A 10,993-nucleotide genomic window follows, 5' to 3' on the forward strand; every position below is an offset into this window, starting at 1 on the left:
GTTCGGATCCCACATATGAGGGCCAGTGACACTGCCCTCCACAGCTAAGATGCTGAGCAGCAGCTCGACCTGGAGCTGGGCTGCCAGGAGTCGCCAGTGATGGTGTGGGCTGCAGCCTCTGTGGCAGTGGGTTGCCATGGGCTACCATATGTAGCCAGCAGCCGCAGTGAGCGGCCCTCCAGAAGCCGGCGACTGATCTGCCTAGCCCGGGAAGAGTGCAGTGATGGTGCCAACTTGGGCCAGTGAAGCGACGTCCTCCACAACTAGACTGAAGAGCAAAACGACAGCAACTTGTCCCCATTCCCCCAATTCCCCGGCGCTGTTCCCATCCCCCAATTCCCCAATAAAAAAATAAAAAATAAATAAAAAAAAGAATGTGAGGTATGAAAAAAATCTGGAAATGGTATGTTGGGATCAAAACTGATGGAGTTGTAGCTTTGAGTGTAGAAAGGACATTATTCCTACAATAAATAAAAGGTCAGTTCACTTTCTGTTTTATTCAGAGGAATATTTCTCCTGCTTTTGATTCAGCATAGAACAAAATAGTACAAACTGCAAATATAGTAAAATAGCAGCCAACAACCATAATCTTTGAGAAGAAATTGGCAAATGGTAGAAGACTACTTTTTCCACAATAAAATATGGAGGCCAGTGATGGGAAAGGTACTCTTACAAGCTTTTTAAAAAGGGCTGAAGTAAAAATCCCTTCTTTATTATACATATAACACTAAATATATATATATATATAGTGTTATATGTATAATATATATATATATTTTTTTAATATTTTCATATATATTTTATATATATAATATATATATAAATTATATATATTTTTTCAGATAGTAGGTTTGCCCAAATAGCTTATTTTTATTAACCGGAACTTATGACTTCTATCTCTAAATGCCATGATTTTTAACCTTAAAACAAACTATCCGGGATTTTGTAAGAAAACCAGACTGTCATGGAAATGCCTTGACTGCCAAAAGTTTATTATTTCACAATACATGATAGTTTTCTTCATCAGAGAAAAAAACAATGAGTGATGCATTATTGAACATATTTTAAACCACATCTGAATGTTGCAACTGAATGGGGGAAAAAATGCTTTTCAGAGACAAATACAACCCATGCAACTGAATACAGCTCCTACTCTCTCCCAAGTTGAAACATTGAACTTTTGAAGTTTTCTACTTAGGATCTCACCAATTACTGAAAACTGTCTTCAGTTAGAAGCTCTTCATGATACCAGAGACCACCTTCACATAACTTTTACTACAGTATATTGTTATAATTGTTCTATTTTATTGTTGGTTATTGTTGTTAATCTCTTTATAAATTAAATTTTATCATGGGTATGTATATGAGGTGTGGTCAAACAATATGGTGATGTTTAAATAAAGATATCATTACAGTAAAAGACACACTGCCATTAACCCCCCTCAAAATACTCCCCCTCACTTTGAACGCACTTATCCCATCATTCTTGTCACTTTCTGAAGCAGTTCAAAAAGTACTCTTTCGTGAGTGTCTTTAGTTGCGCTGTCGTGGCTGCCTCTATGTCCTGAATCATTTTGACTTTGGGGAAGAGCCAGAAGTCGCACTGTGCCAGATCTGGTGAAAGGTGGATGAGGACACACCGTAATATTTTTATTTGACAGAAATTGCCATACCGGAAGTGATGTGTGACACAGAGCCTTTCCGTTGTGATCACAAAATACGGTGAATGCTGCTGCCAACTGCCATCCAATGGAAAAGCAGGAATCTTCAATAAGGGAAGCGGCACGTCGAACCTTAGTAACAGTTTTTGACAAGTTTCAACTTGTTCAATGCAGTGAGTAAGGTGTGAGCCACGGTTGAGAGAAGGTGTGTTTTAAAGTGTGCCGTAAATCATGGATCACGAACAACACAATTACATGAAATGGGGAAATGGTTTCATCCTCCATCATAACAACGCTCCGTGTCACACATCACTTCTGTTATACGGCAATTTCTGTCAAATAAAAACATTATGGTGTGTCTTCATCCACCTTATTCACCAGATCTGGCACCATGTGACTTCTGGCTCTTCCCCAAAGTCAAAACGACCATGAAATGTAAACGTTTTTAATCAATTCAGGACATCGAGGCAGCCACGACAGCGCAACTAAAGACACTCACAAAGGAGGACTTCCGGAACTGCTTCAGAAAGTGGCAAGAACGATGGAATTAGTGTGTTCAAAGCGAGGGGAAGTATTTTGAGGGAGTTTAATGGTGATGTGTCTTTTACTGTAATAAATTTTTTTATATTTAAACATTCACCATATATTTTGCTCACGCCTCATGGTTAGGAAAAAACATGGTATATACATATAGAGTTCGGTAGTATCTACAGTTTGAGGCATCCATTGGGGGTCTTGGAATGGACCCCCCAAGGATAAGGGGAACTACTGTATTCAAAATTATCAAGCACTCATTATGACATCTGACAAACTCATAAATTCTGATTTTTCTAATTTTAGTAGAAATAAAAATTAGGAAGTTGATCGTAAAGACTAGCCTAGTACATATTTTCAGCTTACCAATATTAAACAGTTACTATTACTATGTTTTTTAAACTATCACAAATTTTTCTTTTACCTTAATCATTATGGTAAGCCAGTTTTTTAAACAAAATGGTGGTCTGCAGATGCACCAGTTTACAGGGTTGCCAGATTTAGCAAATAAAAATATAGGTTGGCCAGTGAACTTGAACGTCAGACAAACAACAAATAATTTTTCAGTATAAGTAATTTCCAAATATTGCATATGACATATTTATGCTAGCAAACGATTTATCTTTTATCTGGACACCCTACTCCTGGCAGTTAACATTTTAAGGAATACTGATCCAGGTTATTTTGGGGAGGTGAGAGACTGGAAGCAGGAAATCCACTTGGGTAAACAGCTTTGCAGAAATCCAGAGGAGAAATTTCAAGGACTTGACATAGGTCAATGAAACTGAAAAGGAAATGATTGTCATGAATAATGTGACAGAATAATCAATAAAGCCTGCCATGTAATTGTATATGGAATGAAAGGAAGCTGGGATATCAAAGAAGGCATTTAAGATGATATCAGTGACAGAGGCAGGTGTTAACTGCAAGTTCAGATTTGTTCAGCTCGAGTTCAGTTGATGGATTGGTTGGTGGGACAGCCAGGTAAAAATGCTTATTAAGCATATGAAATGATAAGGCATCTGCCCAAAAGAGAGGTTGGTTCCTAGACTTAAACTTGTACATTGACTGTCAGCGATTGGTGGTTACAGAATATAACAGTACCAAAGTTCAAAGAAATAAGAAAAAGGACACAAAGAACACCTCTGAAAATGCTTGTTTCAGATGATGGAAGAAGGACGAGGCAACCTGGAAAGAGCAGGGCAGTGAAAGCCAAAGGAGATTCAAGATAAAAGAGTTTTGGGGGGGCCAGCTGAGTGGTGCATTGATTAAGAGCTGGCTTGGGATGACAGCTCTGAGCAGCAGGGCCCTGGTTTGGATCCCACATGAGGGCCAGTGACACTGCGCCCTCTACAGCTAAGATGGTGAACAACAGCTGGACCTGGAGCTGGGCTGCCATGAGTTGCTGGTGACCACATAGGCTACAGCCCCTGTGGCAGTGGGCTGCCATAAGCTACCGTGTGTGGTGGGCAGCCAGCATGAGTGGCTGGCAGCTGGTGTGAGCTGCCAAGAGCTGCAGTGAGCAGCCGTCCAGTGGCCGGCGACCAATCTGCCTCACCCGGGGAGAGTGCAGTGATAATACCAACATGGGCCAGTGAAGCAACATCCTCCACAAGTAGACTGAAGAACAAAAGGACAGCAACTTGTCTGTTCCCCTTACCCGATTCCCCAATGCTGTTCCCCTACCCCAATAAAATCTTTAAAAAAAAAAAAAGAGTTTGGGCAACAGCCCTGTATGTTCAGAGAAGAGGGTGAGCAAATCTAAGGAAAGTAGGAGTGGAAACCATAGTTCCAGTGAGTGAGAAATTAATAGAAAGTGAGTAAATAGAGGCAGGTGGTTAGCATACACCACTTTTTCAAGGAATATGGCAATGAAGAGAAAGTAATCAAAGGATACTGGGGTGGCAGATAGGCTAGGGTGGGACTAGAAAAATATGTCTATAGACTGAGCTTGTGGAAAGGGGCAAATTAAAAATGCAAGAAATATATGTGCCCAGCAAAAGAAAGTCAGACTGGTCCGAGGGGAGACAAGGAGATAGGTTAGGGCTGCATGAGGAACTCTTACTCTCAGAAAAACCAAGGCACCCTTTTACTGAAAAAGCACAGACATTTTGGAGTGGAGGGAGAGAAGTTGACAACTCTTGTGCAAAGACTTTCTCAAAGAGAAATAACAGGTGAAACTTCCACTGAGTATAAAAGGTATAGAAATGGTGCTGGGTGTAGCTGTACAACTGTAGGTAATTGGTTGGGAAATGTATAAATAAAAAAGTGTGAATTAAATGATTGTCGCATGTTCCAAGGACCCAAAAAGAGAAGGCGTAAATTTTCACAACATTATGGAGCATTCTTATTCTTTCTCTGCCACTGCTCACACAGAATCCTCAGGACAGAGAATGAAGAGAACACTTTTCCCAGAATTGGAGGACTGACTGACAGATGAGATCAGCATCGTGAGGATGGAAGATTCTGGAGCTGCAGAAAAAAGCACAGTTTAAAAATGTGTGTTTTGGGGCCGGTCGAGTAGCGCGTTGGTTGGGAGCTGGCTTGAGACGCCAGAGGGCCCCGGTTCGGATCCCACATGTGAGGGCCGGTGACACTGCCCTCTGCAGCTGAGATGCTGAGCAACAGCTCGACCTGGAGCTGGGCTGCGTGGGTCACCGGCGACAGCCTAGGCTGCAGACCCTGCTGCCATGGGCTGCCGTGGGCTGCCGTGTGTGGCCAGCAGCCAGCGTGAGAGACCAGCAGCCGCCGTTAGCGGCCGTCCAGAAGCCGGGAATTGATCTGCCTTGCCCGGGAAGAGCCCAATGATGGTGCCAACTTGGGCCAGTGAAGCAACGTCCTCCACAACTAGACTGAAGAACAAAAAAAAGGACAGCAACTTGTCTGTTCCGATTCCCCAAATCCCCAATAAAAATCTTTTTAAAAAGTGTGTGTTTCAAAAGGGATGAGACTGGTCAGAAAAATAAGAGAAGCTAAAAGAAGGTTACTGGGCTGAGAAGAGAGGTTGAATTCTGAAAGCTGATGTTTGTAGCAGATTCAAAAATGAGGGAGTGGGCGTGGCAGAGGACAGCAACTGGGAACAACATGTATCACAAAAAGTTATAGCTAAAAAAAGAAAAGTATATATATCTTCAAATCAATACGTAAAAGATGAGTAGCCCAATCAAAGAATGGAAAGGATAGGTACAGGAAATCTTCAAAAGATGTACAAGTAATAAAAATTCAACTATCATAGTAATTAGGGAAATGCAAATTTTTAAAAACCAACGTATTATTGGGGCTGGCCAAGTGGCACGTTGGTTAAGAGCTGGCTTAGGACGCTAGCTCTGAGCAGCAGAGCCCCAGTTTGGATCCCACATGCGGGCCAGTGACACTGCCCTCTAGAGCTAAGAGGGTGAACAACAGCTCAACCTGGAGCTGGGCTGCCGTGAGTCGCCGGCGATGGCAATAGGCTGCAACCCCTGCTGCGGTGGGCTGCCATAAAGCTACCCTGAGTGGCTGGCAGCCAGCGTGAGCAGCTGTCCAATGGCAGGCAAGCAACTGCCTCACCCGGGAAAAACGCAACGATAATACCAACATGGGCCAGTGAAGCGACGTCCTCCACAACTAGACTGAAGAACAAAAGGACAGCAACTTGTCTGTTCCCCTCCCCCAAATCCCCAATAAAATCTTTTAAAACAAAACAAACCCAACGTATTATTTTTTGCCTATTAGCAGGACAAATATTTCAGAGATTGAAAGTTACCTATATTGGTGCTACTGTGAAAAAACAGACACTTTCATATCTATTTGCAGGGACTGTGAACCGCTATCACCTTTTTAGTGTATAATTTGGCAATACCAGCTAAAATTCTACATGGTCGTATCCTACAACCCAGCATTTATATTTTTAAAGTTTTAAGGAACTTATCCCACAAAAACATTTCCACACTTGCCCAGAGAAATATGTATAAGGATATCCATTGGCAATATTGATATAACAATAAGAAATTCAAAACAACCCAAATGCCCTCTAATAGAGAAAAGGGACCATGGGTTATCTATGAAATGGACTCAGCTACCATTAAAAGAAATGAAGTGTTGGGCTGGCTGAGTGGCTCAGTTGATTAAGAGCTTGCTCAAAGGTTTGAGCTCTGAGAAACAGCAGTTCGAGTCCGGCCCGAGCTGAGCTGCCACTGAGCTGCCAACAAGTGGCAGGATGGCTCAGCTAAAAAAATAATAATAAAATAAATAAATAAATAATTTTTAAAAAGAAATGAAGTGTCTCTATATGTATTAAAATGGAAAGATGGCCAAGATATACTGTTAAATGAAAAAAAGGCATAAAATAAGTATTATTTTATAAATAATTATTTTAATAATTATTTTATAAATTTTATAAATTTCTATAATAAATATAGAAATTAAGCTGGAGAAATTCCCCAAACCATTAACAATGTATCTCTAGAGAATGGGATTAACAGGACATTTCTATCTTTTGGTACCTATTTCTGTAACGTTTGAATGTGATATGACTTTATTTAATATTTATAATTACAAAAAAACAAAGGATATCATTTTGTTTTTTTAGGTCCATCACTAAATAAATGGTAGCTATTATAATGAGCCCAAAGCCGAGTTTTGTTTCAGGCTTTAGTTTTTCCTACTCTAGAAAGAAAGAGGTACTACCCTCACCATCCCTCAGTTCTTCCACACAATATCGTACGGTCAAGAGCAAGAGGCATTTGGAACCTGAAAATATGTTTTAGTTGCTACACTTAGTGTTATTTGGGAAAATAAAACTCTGAGGGCTGGGACTATACTTCACTCTCATTCTGTCCCCAGCACCTAGCACAGTGATTGACAGGCACATAGTAGGCACTCAGTAAATATTTATGAAATATAGCACATTTTTTCAGGACAGTTACTTTTTTTTTTTTAGGGGTGATATTTTGAGAATTTATCTACTTGAAAAAAGAAATTTTGAGTAGATAATATGCACAAGGTACATGGTAACTTGAAGCCCTGGAGTGTGTCTTACCAGAAATATTCTGTATATTTATAAGCATACACACACACGTGCACGTGCATCTTATAGAAGCTTTTTTTTAATGAACCAAATAAAATCTTACAGGAAATAGTAGTCGATTTTGCATTTGAGGTGTATAATAACTAAACATGTATAATAACTAAAGCTAAGTGAAATTGTTTTGACTTGTCTGATCTAAATGTCCTAAGTAAATTCTTTATGAGGACAAGGAGAGATTTTTAGAGCTTCACTGATCTTGTTGACAAGTGGTTCTCAAACTTGATCATACATCACCGTCACCTGGAAGGACTGGTGAAAACACAGATGCCAACACATCCCAAGTTTCTGATTCATCAAGGTTGGGATGGGGGTCCAAGAATTTGCATCTCTAACAATTTTCCAGGTGATGCTGCTAATCCAGAGAACCATTGCGTAGACCAAAATGCCCACTACTGACTCGTCTTCTACCACCCATGTGATCCTACTTAGAAGATATCACTGGAGCTATTAACCTTGGCTGCCCCAGATCTGGCAGAGTTGTGGAAATATTCTTCTACTGATCTAGGCTCCAATTTAATCTCGTGGGATCACTTTCTCACTCACTATATAGGAGTGTCTGAAACTGGATCCTGTTTTAGTTGAACTATTTATGAAGCCTCTGAGTTCAGTGTGGGAGTGGGGAAGAGAGAGAGCTCGCAACCGTCTCCTTTTGTAAGAGGGGGTTGAGGAAGAGGAAAGGCTGCCAAGAGATGTGCTTGAGTAGGCGACTGCCCTGCCCACAGCCAGCCTTGGATGTCACTCTCTCAAAAGGTAAGTAATTCCCCTATTGCCTTCCTGGTGGAGTTTTTACAGAAATAATCACCATTTCTTCTGAGTTTAATAGCACCTTTCTACAAGCTTGGGAAATACTAGGGAAATGACTGAGAGAAGTAAAGAGCTGTTTTTTCTTGGAGTCTTTTTGAAAGTGAAGCTTTCATCTGAGATCTGAGAGGGGACGGTTTAGGCATAGTATTATTTTAAGGCAAGTTGGGGGATGGGGTGAGACCACTGTTGGTGCCATTAGCTAGAGGATGTCTTTGACCTGGGGGATTATAATAAGAGAAATTTATTATTATATTTCTTCACCATCACCTCTCTCTTCAGACTAAACTTATAGCCAGGGGAGAAAAGCTGGGTATTTTTAAATTGTTTTGTTTTGTTTTGTTTAAGAAACACAAGATACTACAGATGGCGAAAATGAAGTGATTTGGGACGAGAGCACAAGGAAAGGAAGAGGTGACTGATCTTTCTAGTAAGTGTTAAGTAAAAGAGGAACTGGCTTGGCTGCAGATTTATAAATGCTGTTATTCTGTTTCCGAATTTAGCAGGATCAAATTTTACATAAACCAATAGATTGAGGCCCAACCTCCTTTTCGCTACCCTGGTCCTGAAGAGTGCTGCTGTTCATCTCAAACAAAACAGCAGCCTTCAGAACTACTTTTAAAACTTGTAGGGCAGGTCTTCTCTTTGGAAAACAGATTTTTGGATCTACCATTTTATCTGTCATTTGCATCCGTCAAGAAAAAGAGAAAATAAGAGCCAAGAACATACATGGCATACTTGAAACCAAAACAACATTAGCCTTTTCCTTTTCTTTATTCAGTCAGAACGTACTTTACACTTTAAGGGAGAGCGAGGAGAGAGATCAACCTAACTAACAGGAGCCAAATTAGCTTAGTGGAAGTTGGCAGCTATGAGTGAGATATTTGAATAAGTAAACTGGAGACCTTTGATTCAAAGTTCAGGAATTCAGATTCAATTAGATAAGGAGAAGGAGAATCAAGACAACTTGATGTTTTCCAATTTCCAGATATTGAGAGTTTTTCATCTCTCGGCAGCAAAGGAGGCTGTTGGCAAACCCCATTCTCTTTTACTTTTTTTTTTTTTTAATTGGTGAACAGTGTGTTTCTCCAGGACTCATCGGCTCCAAGTCAAGTAGTTGTTTTCAATCTATTGGGTTGTCGGAAAAGTCGTGACGTATTTTTTCTGTTTTTTTTTTGTTGCAAAAATGCGTCATGACTTTTCCAACAACCCAATAGTTGTGGAGAGCGCATCTCAGTAGTCCATGTGGGGATCGAACCAGCAACCTTGGTGTTATAGAGCATTGCACTCTAACCACCTGAGCTAGCCGGCCGCCCCACAAACCCCATTCTTGAAATTCTCTCATTTCTCCAAGTTTATGACTCTACGCTCTGCAGGTTTTCCTACTTGTAGTTATTCTATCTGTGCTTCCTTGACCTCTTTTCCACCACCAGAAACGCAAACGCTCCCTTGCTTCTAATTCTCCTTTGGCCATCTCATCTACTCCTGTGATTTCCATTCTCCTACCCGTGGGTGACTCTTGGTTCTAAAGATCTTGCTCTTCTTTTCTCCTAAACTTCAGTCCCCTATTTCTGCCTCCTGAGCATGCCACACCTTTACATTCAACCTCCCCCAAACTGAATTCATCATCGCCCCTTAAAATATCTGCTAATCCTAAACTAAATAATTCTACGAATGGCAACGTTTTTTTCTTTCAGCCATCCAAATTCAAGGCCCAGAGTTCCCTTTATCACTTCCTGCTTCCTCCCACGATATGTTCAGTTAATTTTTGTGTTTTTTTTTTGTTTTTTTTTTAGCTGAGCCATCCTGCTACCTGTTGGCAGCTCAGTGGCTGCTCAGCTTGGGCCAGGACTCGAACCGCTGTTGCTCAGAGCTCAAACTCTTGAGCGAGCTCTTAACCAACTGAGCCATTCGGCCGGCCCTTATGTTCAGTTAATTGATAAACCCTGTCAAATCCTCTTTCACCCTCTCACAGCCATTCCTTCCTTTTTGTTACTCACTCTGTTATCCGAGTTTATGCCGTTGTTACCTCTTGCTGAGAGTGCTATAATACAGCTCCTTCTCGTTGTTTTTCATGGTATGGTGTCTGTTATTTCCTGTCCCCAATACCTTTTACAAACTGTTATCGGCAACCTTCCTCAAGTATGGCTTTATTTACCATGCTTCATTCAATAAGCATAAGTTGTATATGTACAGTGTGCCAGGCTCTGATAGAGATATTAATTCATTCATGTAGGTATAACAGCCCTGCCCTAAGCCCCCTGTAGCTATGCCATGAATGGGACAGATGCAGGCCTAACCCTTAAAGCTTACATTCCAGTTAGAGACAGTGGGATACACAGCAAGATATGGCCCCTGCTCTCAAGCATTCATCTGCTCAGAATCCTTCAGTGGTTCCCTATGCTTGAAAGAATAAAATCCAAATTCTTTCAAGGCTGACCTTCAAGGCTCATTATGGTCTCATCTCAAGCAATAAAAGTATATCTGGATGTATAATCTTGAGTTTGCATGGGTCGTATATTCTGTATTGGGCACCACATTTTAAAAGGGATATAGACACACTAGAATTTCTTCAGCGGGAAAAGACGAGAGTGATAGACCATATCCTCTGAGATATGATTAAAGGAAGAAATGAGTGAAGAAATGAGTCAACAAGTGCTTGATAGCTATCTTCAAATCCTAACAATCTTGTATATGGACAAGATGTGTGTTACCCTATATGGTCCTAAGTTAAAAGTGGAGCACAGCCAAGGAGACAGATTTGGCTTAATGTAAAGAATACTTTTCGGGCCACCCGAGTGGCGCGATGGTTAAGAACTCGCTTGGGATGCCAGGGGGCCCCGGTTCGGATCCCACATATGAGGGCCAGTGAACACTGCCCTCCACAGCTAAGATGCTGAACAACAGCTCAACCTGGAGCTGGGCTGCC

General features: G+C 41.0%; 1 long non-coding RNA gene across 1 annotated transcript in view; it reads left to right on the forward strand.

Annotated features, from left to right (window-relative positions):
• Window positions 1-7,867: 7,867 nt before the first annotated feature.
• LOC109372269 (uncharacterized) overlaps window positions 7,868-10,993 on the forward strand; it is a 15,840-nt gene continuing 12,714 nt past the window's right edge. Inside the window, exons 1-2 of the long non-coding RNA XR_002122022.1 lie at window positions 7,868-8,013; window positions 8,413-8,494. This is a non-coding gene — a long non-coding RNA (uncharacterized LOC109372269). The remainder of the gene's footprint in view (window positions 8,014-8,412; window positions 8,495-10,993) is intronic.

Source organism: Hipposideros armiger, unplaced genomic scaffold, assembly GCF_001890085.2.
Source record: "Hipposideros armiger isolate ML-2016 unplaced genomic scaffold, ASM189008v1 scaffold_621, whole genome shotgun sequence".
Taxonomy (NCBI): Eukaryota; Metazoa; Chordata; class Mammalia; order Chiroptera; family Hipposideridae; genus Hipposideros; species Hipposideros armiger.